Source organism: Pinus tabuliformis, chromosome J (genome assembly GCF_031772625.1).
Source record: "Pinus tabuliformis cultivar Carrire ecotype Pingquan chromosome J, CPIR1, whole genome shotgun sequence".
NCBI classification, from domain to species: Eukaryota; Viridiplantae; Streptophyta; class Pinopsida; order Pinales; family Pinaceae; genus Pinus; species Pinus tabuliformis.
In genome coordinates, this window is record NC_142295.1 from 6,432,711 (window position 1) to 6,451,875 (window position 19,165).

The window sequence follows — 19,165 nt, forward strand, 5'->3', positions numbered from 1 at the left end:
TTTTAAAAAAAAGTACAAGTATATGTTTTTTTAATTATTTAATATTATTGAAACATTAGAAAAGGTTGAAGGTTCGATTTCATTTTCTCCAATTCCATGAATCGATTGCACAACCAAAGTTCATACAAAGCCAAATCGAATGGCATTCATGGGCAATCCTTTGGGTTTAAAATATCCCAGCATTAAGGGCACGAAACATCAAGCAAGCACATTTAAGGCCAAAAGTGTTATGTCAAAAAAAATGCCCAAACACTTTTATGTAATCATGTTTATTATCCAAACTTAAATGACATTATTAAGTTTATTATATATATATATATATATAACATTTTTTAATTATTAAAATATATTTATTTATTTAATTAATTTTATTATTGATTAATTATTTTTTAATTTTAAAATTATTATTTTCCTTTTTAAAATAGGAAAATATATTTATTTATATTGTTATTGTTCCACTGACTTAGTCTTTTTATTATAGAGCCAACAACATTATACTTTTTTTGATTGTGTGATAGTGTGTTTGGTGATTGCAATATCTATGGTATTCTTGCCACAATTAAAGCCTTATGTTTTACCTGCGATTTTGGCTTGAACCTTTCTAGCCAATGCTGCAAACAACTTTAATGCCCTCATGCACCGCCATTATAAGTTGTTATAAGTTGTTGAGGTTGATGGTGAAACCACAAAATTACCGTTTATCAAATTAGGAATAAAATATAATAAATGATATGATATGATATTTTAAGGTCCACGAGACTAAAAATAGCCTATGAGACCGTTAGTTCCATGTTTTTCACTCTTTGCAATTCAGTCCTTTTTCGATTCAAATTGATGATGAGCCGACCCAACCTTCCAACAATCCCCTTACTAAAACGACAATGCCAAGAAACTGATGCTAACATGTTTTCATGACTTTCTCTGATGTCTTTGAATGCATCACATTCCAAAATGAAATGTTTTTCCAATTCCACAGCCCCAGACATGCAAAATGTAGACACTCGTTCTTCCCAAGCTTCTTTAGGCCTTTTCCACAGTCCTATTTCACACCCAAGTTGATGTGAGTTGGTCTTTAATTGAGCAATAAAAACCTTTGCCCTCCATGAAATGCTAGCTCCAATGAACTCTTTTTGTTGTAAATCACACGTAGGGTTGAATTCCTCAATGTAATATTTCTTCTTTCTACCCAACTCTTTTCCCCATACCTTTTTACGAAACTTCTCCATAATAAAATCCATTAGCTCCTTGCTATTTGTGGGACAGGCATTGAGGTAGATATTCCATTTTTGCATCCATGTGTAGTTTTGTTTCATCCATGTTTTCTTTATTTCACGCATGCCTTCAATGAAGATAACATTAGGCCATCTACCTACTCTCATTTGTTCAATTCCTTTTAGGTATCTTATGAGCCGCACCATAGCAATTGCTTCAATGGAAGTTGCTCCTATTTCACTCAACATTATCTCATAAGGCACTGAACTTTTTATTTTGAACTTGCTCATGATCAAGCATTTTTGGATTTTCTCAATTTGTTTCCATTTTGAGACGAGAGCACTGCTAACCCACAATTCACACCCATATAGCATCACTGGACAAACTAGGAGTCCAGAAAGCACTTTAATTGTTTTCCAATCCCATAACTCTGCTTCTCTACATCTATTTTGAAGAACATATAATGCTTTCCACCCTCCTAAAATTCTTTTCTTTCTATAGTCCTCCCAATTGAGTTTGTTGTTGGAATCAATCCCAAGGTACTTGTACTCATTTACTTCTTCAAGAATGTTGTCTTCAAAGAAGAAAGTATGTTGGCTCTGCTTCCTTTAATTAGAAAAAATCATTATTTTGGTCTTGCTAGTATTGACTTGCATCCCCACTACTCTACAAAAATGCTCAAGGGCATATAAGTGCATTTACAATCCATGGGCCGATTTAGAAATCAATACAATATCATTAGCATATAAAAGAAGCTTTATCACAAACTCCCCCAACCAAACACCATCTCCACCTTGCAGATTTAGCCACTCTTCCAATTTATCAATATATAGACCAAAAAGAGTGGGGGATAGAGGGCAATCTTGCTTGACTCCAATGTCACTTCTAAAGCTTTCTGAGATACCTGCTAACGTTCTAATTTTGACTTTCACTTCTTCATAAAGTCTATGGACAACGGCTCTATAATGCACAGGAATTTCAAGTTCTTCCATTCTACGCCACAACTTATCCCTAGGGATTGTGTCAAATGCTTTTTTGAAGTCAACAAAGCAGCAAAATACTTCTTCTTTTTCCTCCCAAACCTTTTCAACAATGTGTCTCAACGTGATGCCATGATCCACTGTAGAATGTTTCAGCATAAAACCTGCTTGTCCTCTTGCCCTCTTTTCTTTTACTTCTACCCACTTGCTAATTCTGTCTTCTACCATGCTGCCGAAAAGCTTTGCAAACAAAGGATTGATCATAATTGTTCTATAGTTGGATGGATTATTAATGTCTCCACTTTTAAAAAGGGGTATTGTTAGGCTAGTTGTCTAGTCTCTTGGGAATCCTTGCTGAATGATGTTGTTGAATTGAATATTTTCATTACGTGTAGTGCAAGAGCGTTCATTCCCCATTTTAAATACTCTGCTTGAAGTTCAACCAAGTCCTTTGCCTTTCCTGTGTTCAGCTTCTTAATTCCATTCTCTACCTCTTGTAATGTGAAGAGCTTTAAATTTGTGTTGATCCTGGGGGGACTTCGCCTCAGATTCTTTCTCATAGAGTTGCCTTGCATATTCCAACCATTAATTGGCTGTAATACTATTTTCAATTTGCTTCTTCCTTGGATGCAGTGCCTGCCAGAAAAGCTTTGGATTATTCTTCTTAAATATATTAACTCTTCTCTCCTTATTTGCATGAACTCATCTTTTTTCCTTTATAGTATCTTCTTATATAACTTTACATTCATCTTCTCTTTCATTACCTTTTTCAAGGTTCTCCTTGCCATTTTTCATTCCTCATCAAACCAAGCATTTACAGGAAAACTTATTTACCGCAAAGTGCTATATAAGTGAAGTATTAATGAGCCATTGAATATTAGTTAAGAAACGTAATGCTGGTGTAGGTATTTGCAAACTGTATTCATTAATTAGTAAACTTTCGTCAAACACCTGATAACGATTCAGGGTTTGTCTATCAGAAGTATAATATTTTACATCTGGCTAGCAGCTATCAGAAGTATAATATTTTACATCTGGCTAGCAGTTTTTGGACTGTCTTGTTTTTCTTCCTGGAAATCTTTTCCATCAGCTGAGATTATGCTTCCCATTTTTCCTAGTTTCTCTATGGGCTCAGCTCTATATTTTGCCTTATGCAGAATCACTATGTCAATGTATTGATCTGTGTTTATATATCTTATATAATACAATTTGGCTTTTTTCGTCCTGAAAAATGATTCAGGGTTTGCCAACATTCAATATTGTGATGCAGGTGTGGCTACACAATTAGAATGTCCTCTCCATAATTAATTATGAAGCATTAATTGCTTATTAAAAATTTTCCAAAGAGTTAATTTGCTATGTATTCAACGAGCTATCATTGAATTGCTTAGCTAGGGGTGGCAATTATAAATGGGATTATTTTGTATAAACATGTTGAATATTTTGCAAATTTTGTAACAGTGAATGCTGCACTCACTGATATATTACGAATTTTAGTGAAAATATCATTTAAATTTCCCATGCAAGAAGAAAATAACTTGCTTTATACTTGCTTAAGTAGGTGATCCTACAGTTGATCACAATTGTTGGGAGCAGCCAGAAGACATGGACACATCTCGTACCATTTACAACATAAGCGTCCAAAATCTGAGCTCTGAAGTCTCAGATTCAGGGAATTGTTTCGCTCGAGCAACACTTTACATGCTGAGATGCCCTATTCTTTAAAATGCGATCAAACCACTCAGATTCAGGCAACAGTAACGATGTTGATTCGAGGTCGTCGCTCTGTGTTTTCCCCCGCTAACGCGACGAAGGGAACTTTCCGTTTTTATATAGGTGATATAGGCTCCTTAATTTAAACACCTGCACATAATTTGACAGCATCCTTAAATATACTTGGAAATCAATTCTTTACATACATGTATACCATACTTCATATTCTTGAGTTGGTGCAGACAGACATTACCATAACGAACTTACTATAACCGCTTATGATGATCCTACTGTGGGAGTCTTTTAGTCGTCTAACACATCATATCAACAACCCAAGACAATACATGTGGCATATAGAGGAGTTCATTTCAGAGAGAAATGTTTTACGATGTAAATATCTAAAGTAAATAGAGTTCATTGAAGAGAATAACAAGGAACTACATGCGGCTAATCTCGACATTTCACCAGGGATTGAAACACTAATTGTGGACCATTTTTCAAAGGTCAGTAATTTTGAATTCCAATTCTGAATTTTTAAAGGATTTGGTTGTAGAGACCTTGCATTTTGGACAGAAGAAAATGTTTACAAACATACTCTCGGATAGAGGTTTTGTTGGGGGTTTTGAGAAATCAAGTTGACTGTACATTAGGGTAGATTTCTCTTCTTTGATAATTTCTTGTGAATGTTGTTGGCTTTTTATTAATGTTTATTATGTTTTCTTCATCAAACAATTACCAAATGTACAAAACATGAAGATCACAAGATACATACTTCAAGCTAGGGCGAAAACCCTACAAGGAAGAAAACCCAAAGAAATTCTCTTCTTATATAATCAAATCAAAGTGAGATATCCAAGACCCATGACCATGAAAAGACTCCAACCCTCAAGATGTCAAGTCATGCCCTCCTTTCACATAGCAATTCCATCAACAGCAAAAGATGAACAACATATGTAGCATCAAGAACAATCTTTCAATAAGAGATGTGTCATGGCATAACTTCCATAAAATCGAGCTCAAGAAAAACCCTTCTTTACTTGACAATTTCATACGTTGGCCCTCCTTTCTTCACTATCCTTCTCTATAATATTTCAGGACATATCATACGAATTGATTGCTCTCAAATGAGCTCAACACGTCCTCTATTTACACTATCCCTTGTAGATTCAAACTGCTTATATAATATGCTAAAACAAAAGGCTTGAATCTACTCTACTCATCAATGGAAACAATTAATCGATTAAGAAATCACAACATAAACATGAAACAAGATTCAATCACATATGCTCAGAGATTTATCTAAGGGGAAAGCAACTGCTCAAAACCTCTTCCTATCTGTATTGTATTAGTCAGAAAATAGAGAAGAAATACAATGTTTGTTCAACCTGAACAATACCTGCACAAGTATAATCTATCTCTCTACCTCACAAGCTGACTATGGCCAATACTTAGCCAATTTTTCTTCCCGTGAAGCTCCTATTTCCTTGCATTGTTTCTCGAGGAATTAGCCCCCTATTAATTAGGGAAATACCCATCCTGAATTGCGCAATCCCTATAGGCCTTTCTCTGACTACATGCACCACCTATAAAACTCGGAAAATTATACAATTGATAATACGTTGCCCTTGAACTCCAATCTCAACTAGGTAACTCGAATTTCATGCATGCATGAGTTAATTATGGTTTATTTATTAGTTAACTGGTTGAACACATGAAGTTGCACCCCACTATTAGACCTCCTACTAGTTCCTCAAATGGTTGGAACTAATTTAACTGACATTAACTCAGTTTAACAGAATTAAACTATTAAAACTCAAATTAAACTCAACCTAGGCTCCTAAAATTTAGGAACCACTCTGCATGACTCAAGTTAGGCCCTCAACTTGAATTCACTGAGCCAACTAAGTGAAATTAACTTAGTTAACTCATTCTTGTTGTCTGGTGATGTGGAATTAACTTAGTAGATTTCTCTTCTTTGAGAACACCAGTTCGCATCGAGCTCCCGCCTTCTCCTTCCCTTGCTGCGTGATAACCTTGGTTCTGTTCTTCGCCACCTTTGTTAACCTCCTCCCACCTACCTTGCGTCTCATCATACTTCCGCCACCTTTTCCTCTTGCTTCTTCCCCCACTTCCCTATCACCTCTATGCCTCGAGATTCTACCCCCCTGCCTGCATGCTGCCCCCGCGTCCTGTGGAAATATGAGGATGTATGGTGGCCAACTTTGCCACCCTCTTCCCTTCATCATTTTATCACACATCCTCTCCAATTCTTTCACCCCGATCAAGGGAATCCTTCTACAACCTTCACATGAAAATATTTATACAAAAAATAATGCATTAGGAATACTTTATTTCCTTATTAAAGTTTTTGGATTATATATATTCTTCTTTTTATTTATTTTATGTGGTTCAAGGTTCCAAAAAAATCATTTTTTTTAAGTTTTAATAAAAAATTACTCTAAAACCTTAAAACCATAAAAAATAACTTAGACACCATATTTCAACTCAATATGAATTAATCCTTCTACAGCCTTGCCATGAAAATATTTATACAAAAAATAATGCATTAGTCCTATGGATTAGTCCTTACACGTGGAAAATTTTATTTCCTCATTAAATTTTTTGGATTATATATATTCTTCTTTTTATTTATTTTATGTGGTTCATGGTTCCAAAAATTCATTTTTTTGTAGTTTTAATCAAAATTTACTCTAAAACCTTTAAAACATCCAAAAATAACTTTGACACTATATTTCAACTCAATATGAATTAATCCTTCTACAACCTACATGAAAATATTTATACAAAAAAAAATAGATTATATATATTCTTCTTTTTATTTATTTTATGTGGTTCATGGTTCCAAAAATTCATTTTTTCTTTCTTTCTTTTCTTTTTTTATAAGTTTTAATCAAAATTTACTCTAAAACCTTAAAAAACATCTAAAATTAACTTTGACACTATATTTTAACTCAATATGAATTAATCCTTCTACAACCTTGACATGAAAATATTTATACAAAAAATAATGCATTATGCCTATGGATTAGTCCTTATTAAATTTTTTGGATTATATATATTCTTCTTTATATTTATTTTATGTGGTTCATGGTTCCAAAAATTCATTTTTTTTTTTAAGTTTTAATCAAAATTTACTCTAAAACCTTTAAAACATCCAAAAATGACTTTGACATTATTTCAACCCAGTATGAGTTAATCCTTCTACAACCTTGACATGAAAATATTTATACAAAAAAAATTGGATTATATATATTCTTCTTTTTATTTATTTTATGTGGTTCATGGTTCCAAAAATTCATTCTTTCATTCTTTCTTTTCCTTTTTTTATAAGTTTTAATCAAAATTTACTTTAAAACCTTTAAAAAATCCAAAAATAACTTTGACACTATATTTCAACTCAATATGAATTAATCCTTCTACAGCCTTGACATGAAAATATTTATACAAAAAATAATGCATTATGCCTATGGATTAGTGCTTATTAAAATTTTTGGATTATATATATTTGTCTTTTTATTTATTTTATGTGGTTCATGGTTGATGCAGGAGCATCCAGCTAGGGCGCCATGACCAGGTGATGTCTCTGTCAGGTTGGAAAGTTGATTTAGCATTTGGATTGTCTTTCATGTTTAGTTTATCAGAGCAGGAGGTAGGATTTCGTTTTTTTTCTCTTAATTGTTGTATTAGTCAAAAGTTAGTTGGTTGGTTAGGGTTGTTACGTATCTGACCTTAATAAACAACAGATTAGTAATTGTTCTGTCAACTTAAAAAGAAAAGACAAAAATGTCTAAATGTAAATCTTGTCATGAAAACAGAACCGAGAATTTAGTAGTTATACAACTATACTGCCTATAACCGAAAGTAACTACAGTTTCATTAACTGTAAACGAAGATGTATAAATGTAACAATGGAACACATGTAAAAGGTTCAACATTTCCAGATACGAGAAATAAAAAAAGACAGAATGTAAATTTCTTCCTATCGTCCATCTGTATCATTGCCTACGTGTTGTGCCATTATGTTTTATCAATTAACTAGTTGAATTCAGTGATAACAGACAAAGTACGGGCCTACTACTGTAGGTTGTGTTTTTTTCTTCCTCTCTTAACAGAAAGCAACATTGTAACACGCATATAAATCCCATAACCAGAGCGAACGGGCAAGCAAATTGAATTCACAGCTAGAAGAGTGACATACAACGAATCGATCGAAAAGAGAATACATAAACAAAGCACCGGAGAGACGAATTGCAACAGAGGTAATTTTTGGACAAACTTGCACACTTTTTCGTAAGCACGCAGAGACAAATAATTTATATTTACATTGTTGCTATTCCATGCAAATTAAGTATTACATTTTCCAAAACAAATCAATTATACAACGTCCGATAGAACGGACAAACCCTAGTCCAGGGTTTGATGTCAAGGAAACCCTCAACCTCAACCAGACGGTCAGACCAGAACCGTAACTAAAACTAGACTCAAGCCTAAGTCGTGAGAACGACCCAATTTGTACACAACAACCGGATAGCGAGGGGCAAATACCATAGAAACAAAAAGAAACCCTAACTGCAAGTTGACAAACTGTGGAAGCTAGAGCCTACCAGCAGAGGGTTGTCTAGCTTGGAGACCGAATTGTGTTAAGTCTTCGCGCCCCAGGTCGAACCCTCGACCTGTACAAACCAAACGAGTCACAGTTAGCATATATTACACAACGTTACCTGAACCAACACATAGCAAAAGTAAAGGGAAAGCATAACATACATGGGCACAACCGGACCAAGAATCTCATGTAACATAGCCGCAGACAACCAAAAGAAGCCTAAGATAAGAGGAGCAAGCGTTGGTCAGTTATTACACCAGCAGAGGGCGAGTATAAAGCACGGAGGGACAAGTTACCTGATTTGTAGCCGAGAGAATCATTGTGCCGTCACCTGTGCACATCGGAACCAGAACTTAAATCGACTTTCGCACCATAGCAGAAGTAAAGAGTACCAACAACAACAGTAAAGAACAACTAGTGGCCTGAAAGACCAGACATTGAGTCTAAGTAGCAGCAGATTAAACAAAAGAAAGAACTCAGTGTAAAAGAATTTGAGCAGACTAACCTCCAGAGCCGAGACAAGTTCATGCAATAGGGAAAATCCTTGCAAATAGCACAAGCAAGTTCGAAAGACCAACATTCATTCGCAACCACGCCCAAAGCTAGAGTTTGCCATAAGCACAGGAACGAGACCAAACACTTTGACAGGAACCCTTGCAGAGTTTCCATAATAGAGCAGAACCCACACAAAGACCGAGAAGCATAAAGATTTTGCGTAAAAGATCAAATAGGAGGACAAAGCCTAAGGCTGGGTACCGGTAGGTTGGCATTTACGCGCCCCATTAATGTTTACAAACTCCAATAAAAATATCCAATACTCATATTTGCAATCAACCGCCAAAACAACAAATCGAATCCACCAACATCATTAATCCCGGACAGGTGGATAACCAAGGTTACGTGGAAGCGTGGGCTGGGTCACATCATAGTGGTATCAGAGCAGTTTTTAAGGTTAGTTAGAGAAATGGAGAGAGGAAGGCGGGGTCGTGGCAGAGGTGCCCGAAGGATAGCAGAGGAAGGGCTGAGAGAGGAGATCAGAATTCTTACTGCCCGTTTGGAGGCAGTAGAGGCAGGGAGAAGAAGAGACCCGGAGATAGGCGATGACAGCGAAGAGGAAGCTGAAGTAGTAACAGATGGACCGGAAGGAGAGACCCCAGAAGTGAGACTGTTGAGGTCTGTTTTAGTGGCAAGCAGTAAACCCAAACCAGAACTCCCAACCTATGACGGCAGCCTGTCCATAGAGGTTTTATTAGATTGGATCAGCGAGATGGATAAGTATTTCGAGTGTGAGGAAGTCAGCGAAGATCGCAGAGTTAAGTTCACTGCGACGAAATTGAAGGGACACGCAGCCCTGTGGTGGGATAGTGTCCAGACGGAGAGAAAGAGATTGAACAAGTTGCCGATTAAAACCTGGTCAAGGATGGTGGCCAAGTTAAAGGGCAGATTTCTGCCGAAAGACTATCAGATTGCACTACACAGGCAAGTGCAGAATCTGAAACAGAAAGGAATGACGGTAAGGGAGTACACGGAGGAGTTCTATCGAGTGAACTTAAGAGCCGGATATACAGAGGATACCGTGGAAAGAACAACTAGGTATGTAAATGGGTTAAGATTAGAAATTTTAGATGAAATCAGTATTTTATCTCTGAAGAACATTGAAGAAGCGTATCAGAGTGCGATGAAAGCTGAAGAGAAAATTACTAAAAGGCAGAATGCCCAGAGAGTAAGAGGCAGGGGAAAAGGCCAGTCACATGGCAGAGGGCGGACTGCTAGTAGCAATGAGGAAAGCAGCAGTTCCAGAGTTCCCGAATCAGCAGACAAAGGTGATAATGCGAGAGGCAGTAGGTCATCCCAGCGAAGCAGGGGAAATGGCCGAGGTAGAGGGGTTGGTTATCAGTGTTACGGGTGTCATAAATGGGGACACAAATCAGTTGAATGTCCAGAGGCAGATCAAGCTGGATAGAAGGGTGCATATGTTGCACAACCAGAGGAAGCAGCGACACCTCCCCAAGAAGCAGAAAATGCTCCAGAGACAGGGGAAGCCCTGGTGCTGCACAAGGTGTTGTTAAAACCAGTCAAAGAGGTCACCGAACAGACACAGCGGAAGGCTTTGTTTAGAACAGTTTGTAAGTCACATGGTAAGTGTTGTAAGTTAATTATTGACAGCGGTAGTACAGATAACTTGGTGTCCACAGAAATGGTAGAAAAGTTGGAATTGAAGCACTTGAAACATCCAACCCCTTACAAAGTCTCATGGCTGCAAAAAGGCCATCAGTTGCTGGTGGATGAACAGTGCGAGGTGGAGTTTCAAATAGGCAGATATAAGGATAGAGTCGTTTGTGACATCATGCCGATGGATGTATGTCACATACTGCTAGGCAAGCCTTGGCAGTACGATAGGAAAGTGGTACACGATGGATTGACGAACTGTTATAAGTTTGTCAAGGATGGAATCAAGCATACATTTGTGCCCATCAAAGAGGAAGGGACAACAGGGACAAGTGAACAAAGAGCATTGTTGGTTAGCGGAAAACAATTTCTTAAACAAGTTGAGGACAGTGAGTTGGGTTATGCAGTTGTAAAGAAAGCAAAAACAGTGTTGTTGCATACAGAGGTATCAGATTAACATACATAAATCCAGCGAATGTTGCAAAAATTTACAGATATAGTGGTGGATGACTTGCCAGACAAATTACCCCCCAAAAGAAGTGTAAGTCATCATATTGACTTCATACCCGGAACCAGTTTGCGGAACAAAGCGGCATACCGAATGAGCCCCAAGGACAATGAAGAGATTATGAAGCAGGTACAAGAACTACTAGACAAGGGATTGATAAGGGAAAGTTTGAGCCCTTACGCAGTCCCAACGGTTCTTGCTCCCAAGAAGGGAGGAGAGTGGCGGATGTGCACAGACTCAAGGGCCATCAACAAAATCACCATCCGGTACAGGTTTCCACTGCCACGGATGGATGACATGATGGATTTTTTAAGCGGGGCAGCATATTTCTCTAAGATAGACTTGAAGAGCGGGTATCATCAGATCCAGATACGAGAGGGGGATGAATGGAAGACAGCCTTTAAGACGAATGAGGGACTGTACGAATGGCTGGTCATGCCATTTGGACTGAGCAATGCGCCCAGTACATTTATGAGGTTAATGAATGAGATGTTAAAGGAATACATCGGGAAATTTGTGATAGTGTACCTAGACGACATACTAATTTTCAGCAGGACAAGGGAAGAGCACCTCCAAAACATACGGAAAGTGCTGGAAAAATTACAGCAAAATAAACTGCTAATAAATTTGGAGAAATGTACCTTTCTTCATAAGGAATTGATTTATTTGGGCTTTGTAATAGCAGAAAAGGAACTGAAGATGGATCTGGATCTGGAGAAGGTTGCGGCGATAGTGAATTGGCCATCTCCAAAAAATTTATTTTAGGTACGTAGCTTTCATGGACTAGCGAGTTTTTACCGGAAATTCATAAGGAGTTTTAGCAATATTTATGCACCTATGTTGGATACCATTAAAAAGGCCAGTGAGCCTTTTCGATGGACAGAGAAAGCAAAGAGAAGTTTCCAATTATTAAAGAGAAAGAGAAAGATCACTGAGAGGCTGATCCTGAGATTGCCAGATTTCAAGAAGCTTTTTCAGGTTCGTTGTGATGCTAGTGGTACGACTATTGGAGCTATACTCAGCCAGGAGGATAAGCATGTGGCATTCTTCAGCGAGAAGCTAAATGAAAGCAGACAGAAATATTCGTCTTATGACAAGGAGTTCTATCCTGTTATACAGGCATTAAAACACTGGAGGCATTATCTGCTGGTAAACGAATTTGTGTTGTTTTCAGATAATTCTGCACTACAGTATGTTATGCAACAGCACAAGTTGATCCACAAACACGCCAAATGGGTGGAGTATTTGCAAAGTTTCAACTTCGTGTTGAAACATATCAGCGGGCAGGCCAACAAGGTGGCGGATGCACTAAGTAGGAGAGCTTTACTTCTGCAAGAAAGTATTGTGCAAGTGTTGGGTTTTGAGCACTTAAAATATTTATACCAGACTGATACAAACTTTAAGGAGGCCTATGAGGCATGTCAGAATCCCTTGGTGAGAGATAACAGCCCATGGTTGGACTACAACCTACAAGAGAAACTGTTGTTTAAGGGAGGACAGCTATGCATACCTGACTGCTCGATGAGAGAGAATATTATTCGGGAGAAGCATAGTGGAGGTCTGGCCGAACATTTCGGCATGGACAAGACACTCGAGCAGCTCAGTCATTTCTACTTTTGGCCAAAGATGCGGAGGGATGTACAGTGATTTGTGGTCAGATGTAAAGTGTGCCAATTGGCGAAGGGTCACAATCAAAACACGGGACTGTACACACCATTACCTGTTCCAGGCAGACCATGGGACTCAGTCAGCTTGGACTTTGTCTTAGGTCTACCTAAGACACAGCGAGGTTACGACTCGGTGATGGTAGTAGTGGACAGATTCTCAAAAATGGCGCATTTTATCCCTTGCAGAAAAACCAGTGATGCCACTCACGTGGCCCACTTGTTTTTCACAGAGATTGTCAGGTTACATGGGTTGCCTAAGTCTATCCTTTCGGACAGGGATGTGAAGTTCACGAGACACTTTTGGTGTACCCTGTGGAAGAAAATGGACACACAGCTGAGTTACAGTTCTGCTTATCACCCACAAACCGACGGACAAACAGAGGTTGTAAACAAGAGTCTAGGAAACCTGCTACGAAGCCTGGTTGGAGAGAATTCATGGATGTGGGATCGAGTGCTTGCACAGGTAGAGTTCGCTTATAACGACTCGCCTAACCACAGCACGGGCTTCAGCCCATTTCAAATCCTATACGGCATGCATCCTCACGGAGTGCATGAGTTGCAGGATCTTGGATTGCAAGAAAGGCGAAGCGCAGATGGAGAAGATTTCACTAACGCAATGAGAGATTTGCATGAACAGGTAAAAATTAAATTGTAGGACAACAGCCTAAAGTATAAACAACAAGCAGATTTGAAGAGAAGGTGTTATCACTGACAAAATTCCAATGCCAAATGTCCTACATTTGTTTGATGGTAAAGCGTATAAAGCCTTTTTGTAGTTTCGCAGCGCAACATGTTTTAGGCTGCGCTACAAAATTGGGGATTTGTTCGAATCCATAGCAACTGTCATGCAAAATAGCTCTGGGATAGATGCATTTTACAGGTGGCATGTTCTCAAGCTCCTGCGTGTATGCTTGTCATCAGTTCTGAATCTGAAGGGAAATATTACAGGTGAAGGAGTTACTCCAGGACTTTGGCAAATAACGTTGAGTGGGATGAAGAGAAGGAGTGTTTTGAGTCTCTGGCTGCTTCCATTGGTGACTTTTATGCTTTGCATCCACCACTGTTGCCAAATCCCTCTGGGGAAAGATTGAAATTTTATCAGATATCAAAATCAAAGTGTAGCATTGAACAACCTATTGCAAATGAACAGCAGATCGCCCTCCAGAACTACACGATACAGGAGCAAATCAAACAATAGATCAGGTCAATTACTTTGGGTCGTTTGTGAGGTATTTTTCTAATTTACTTCCACCTGATGATAAGGTTCCTGCCCGAATGGTGCTTACTACTATTGACACTGCAGTGTTTAGAGCCACACAAGAGCCTTTTGGTCCATCACAAACAGTTGTTCAGTTGCAGCCCATTAAGATTAATCTTCAAGAGGAATCATGCTTAAGAATTACTTCTTTTGTGGCTGATGGCATTGTGGTAAATCCTGGTGATGTTTTACCTGATACTTCGGTGAACGCCCTTTACTTCAGTCTCAAGGAGATTGACCTTACAATTCCGGTAGATGCAGCAAAGCTAGATCAAGACATTTGCAATATTGTTGATAACTGCTTCACAGGGACAAGACTTCATGTTGAAAGATTGATTTTTACATAGTCACCATATTTGTCATTTGAACTTCTCAATCTTGAAAAAGATCCAGCTTGCTTTTCTTTATGGAAGGGCCATCCTATTGATTCCAGTCAAAGAAAATGGTTTTTGCGGACAACACACTTGAGTTTATCTCTAGAGACGGGAAGCTTTGATGATTTAGCTCAGAGTAAAAGTCCTCATGATTGGACGTCAGGCTTGTGGAATTGTGTTGAATTGCATGAACCTGGCATAGAAGGAGCAATGGTGACGGCGGATGGTAGTCCCTGGGTTACAGTACCACCTCCAGGTGGTGTGGTCAGGATGGGTGTAGCATGTAAAAGGTTCACCTCAAACACTTCTGTAGAGCAACTATTATTCGTCTTGAAATTATATGCATATATGGGGAAGGTGGGTGAGGAAATATCAAGAATTGGAAGTCGAGGTAAAGAAAGAAGCACAGGTGAAAGTATGCAACAAAGGAATGGAAACAAAGAATTGGATAAGACTGGATCATTTGGTAGCTTCGTTGAAATGGTTCCCAGTGATACTGTTGTTAGTCTTTCTGTTGATGATCTTCATCTGAAGTTCCTAGAGTCGGTCCCTGGCCAAATGGAGATCCAAGGCCCACCCTTGGTTCAGTTTTTGGGTAGTGAACTTAACATCAAAGTGACACATAGAATTCTAGGTGGGGCAATGGTAATATCATCTGTATTATGCTAGCGAAGTATTCAAGTTGACTGTATTGAGACCGAATTGGAAACTTCATTGGAATATCTAGAGCCAAGTAGTGGTGTTAAGATTCACCCAGATCAGAAAGGTGCAGATAACCTGCCTCAGATGCGTGCAGTTTTGTGGATTGATGGTCGTAGAGATAACTTGATATCAAATGGACATTCACATCAAAATGTACACATTAATTGTGCTTTTAGAGAGCCCTTAGCAGGAGTTTCTTGCCAATGGAATTTGGGTAGTTTGAAAGGGCTCAATATGTGAACATCGAAAACAGAGTTTTCAAGGAGTTGTGGATTTTCTTGCTGCAGAGCTTTTCAATCCAAATGCGACACTTATTGTGAGAAAAAATGTGCAGTCATGCCTAGCGTTACTTGCTAGTCGAACAGGCAGTGAGGTTTCGGTATACATGGAACAGACGATGATATAGTCGACATGTCACATGGAAAGGCTCTATACAAGGCTCTATACAAGCTATCTACAAAACCGTATGAACCTTTGTGGGTCAATGGAGGTGGTCACTGCAACCTTGAAATTTACCCCGAGTACTTCCAGCATTTGAGGAAATATTATACAAGAACTGGAAAACTCAGAGAAAATTAAATTGAATCAGGTAGAATAAGCACTCTATATATAGCTGAAACAGAAAAAGAATAGGGGTTGGATATTTTATAAAACAGAGGACTGTTTTGGCTTATGTAAAAACAGAGTTCAGTAATATAAATGACTGTTTTACTTCTCAGGATTCATAAGGGATTTTCTTGTTCAGAATGTGTGATGGTATATTTTCTTTAGTTTTCTTTTACAGTTGTACAAATGCATAATCACTCAGAATTCATTGATCATGCTCTGACTTCCTGTATGTCTTTGTAAACTGTGGTTTTATATAAGTGGTATTCTGAACATCCAAATGCTAAATGCCCTGACTTCTATGTAAGGCATCATCATTGTTTGCTGTAGTATGTTTGACTCCATAGGCCTAATGGAAACTTATGTAATGTTTGTCCAGCCTTCATTATTTGTCAATGTTATTCACAAGAGTTAGCCATCTTATTAATAGTCAAAATCAATAATCCTTTGAGAGAGCCCTCTCAGGCTAAGGAGGTTAAGCTTTAGTCAAAAGATTGGTGTGAAATAGTTACTTGAAGTCTCCCTGGGTTGCAGCCTTCCAGTGCTTGATTTTGAGATAACAGAAGGGAAGTACAGTTTAACGTGGGGGATGAATTCCTCGCGCATTTGCGCAAAGAACGCTTCCCTAAGGGTACATACAATAAGTTAAAGTACAAGAAGATAGGACCCTGCAAAATCCTCTGGAAATTTTCAGCGAATACCTATGAGTTACAGTTGCCACCAGGGATAAGCATTTCACCCATCTTCAATGTAGCAGACCTGTTCCCCTACACAGCTGACCCAGAAGAAAAGGAAGAAGATGGAACCACGCGGCCTACATGGAATACCCAGGATGGAGGAGAAGCTTGGAAGAGACAGATGCCTTACGTTCAACCTCCCAAGATCGAGAGCATTCTCGACACTCAGGTGGCCAAACGAACTCAGCGGAAGGAGTATCTGCAATACCTGGTCAAGTGGAAGAACCGTCCTATTGAGGACAGTTTGTGGCTTGATGCCAAGCAGATTGAGCAGACAAGTTCTTCAATCGAGAAGCTCATGGACCGGAGCCATGATTTCTTTTTGCCCCGGGAGCCTGATGCAGGAGCATCCAGCTAGGGCGCCATGACCGGGTGATGTCTCTGCCAGGTTGGAAAGTTGATTTAGCATTTGGATTGTCTTTCATGTTTAGTTTATCAAAGCAGGAGGTAGAATTTCGTTTTTTTCTCTTAATTGTTGTATTAGTCAAAAGTTAGTTGGTTGGTTAGGGTTGTTACGTATCTGACCTTAATAAACAGCAAATTAGTAATTGTTTTGTCAACTTAAAAAGAAAAGACAAAAATGTCTAAATGTAACAGATTGGTAGAATTTCGTTTTTTTCTCTTAATTGTTGTATTAGTCAAAAGTTAGTTGGTTGGTTAGGGTTGTTATGTATCTGACCTTAATAAACAACAAATTAGTAATTGTTCTGTCAACTTAAAAAGAAAAGACAAAAATGTCTAAATGTAACAGATTACAGATTAGTAATTGTTCTGTCAACTTAAAAAGAAAAGACAAAAATGTCTAAATGTAAATCTTGTCATGAAAAGAGAACCGAGAAGCTAGTAGTTATACAACTATATTGCCTATAACCGAAAGTAACTACAGTTTCATTAACTGTAAACGAAGATGTATAAATGGAACAATGGAACACATGTAAAAGGTTCAGCATTTCCAGATACGAGAAATAAAAAAAGGCAGAATGTAAATTTCTAGTTATACAACTATATTGCCTATAATCGAAAGTAACTACAGTTTCATTAACTGTAAACAAAGATATATATAAATGGAACAATGGAACACATGTAAAAGGTTCAGCATTTCCAGATACAAAAAATAAAAAAAGACAGAATGTAAATTTCTTCCTATCGTCCATCTGTATCATTGCCTACGTGTTGTGCCATTATGTTTTATCAATTAACTAGTTGAATTCAGTGATAACAGACAGAGTACGGGCCTACTACTGTAGGTTGTGTTTTTTATTCCTCTCTTAACAGAAAGCAACATTGTAACACGCATATAAATCCCATAACCAGAGCAAACGGGCAAGCAAATTGAATTCACAACTAGAAGGGTGACATACAGCGAATCAATCAAAGAGAATACAGAAACAAAGCACCGGAGAAACAAATTGCAACAGAGGTAATTTTTGGACAAACTTTCACACTTTTTCGTAAGCAAACAGAGACAGATAATTTATATTTACATTGCTGTTGTTCCATGCAAATTAAGTATTACATTGTCCAAAACAAATCAAGTACACAACGTCTGATAGAACGGACAAACCCTAGTCCAGGGTTTGATGTCAAGGAAACCCTCAACCTCAACCAGACAGCCAGACCAGAACCGTAACTAAAACCAGACTCAAGCCTAAGTCATGAGAACGACCCAATTTGTACACAGCAACTGGATAGCGAGGGGCAAATACCACAGAAACAAAAAGAAACCCTAACTGCAAGTTGACAAACTGTGGAAGACAGAGCCTACCAGCAGAGGGTTGTCTAGCTTGGAGACCGAATTGTGTTAAGTCTTCGCACCCCGGGTCGAACCCTTGACCTGTACAAACCAAATGAGCCACAGTTAGCATATATTGCACAATGTTACCTGAACCGAGACATAACAAAAGCAAAGGGAAAGCGTAGCATACCTGGGCACGACCGGACCAAGAATCTCACGAAACAGAGCCGCAGACAACCAAAAGAAGCCTGAGATAAGAGGAGCAGGCGTTGGTCAGTTACTACACCAGAAGAGGGCAAGTATAAAGCACGGAGGGACAAGTTACCTGATTTGTAGCCGAGAGAATCATTGTGTCGTCACCTGTGCACATCAGAACCAGAACTTAAATCGACTTTTGCACCATAGCAGAAGTAAAGAGTACCAACAACGACAGTAAAAAAACAACCAATGGCCTGAAAGACCAGATATTGAGTCTAAACAAAAGAAAGAACTCAGTGTAAAAGAATTCGAGCAGACTAACCTCCAGAGCCGAGACAAGTTCATGCAATAGGGAAAATCCTTGCAAATAGCACAAGCAAGTTCGGAAGACCAACATTCATTCGCAACCATGCCCAAAGCTAGAGTTTGCCATAAGCGCAAGAACGAGACCAAACACTTTGACAGGAACCCTTGCAGAGTTTCCATAATAGAGCAGAACCCACACAAAGACTGGGAAGCATAAAGATTTTGCGTAAAAGATCAAACAGGAGGACAAAGCCCGAGGCTGGGTACCGGTAGGTTGGCATTTACGAGCCCCATTAATGTTTACAAACTCCAATAAAAATATCCAATACTCATATTTGCAATCAACCGCCAAAACAACAAACCAAATCCTCCAACA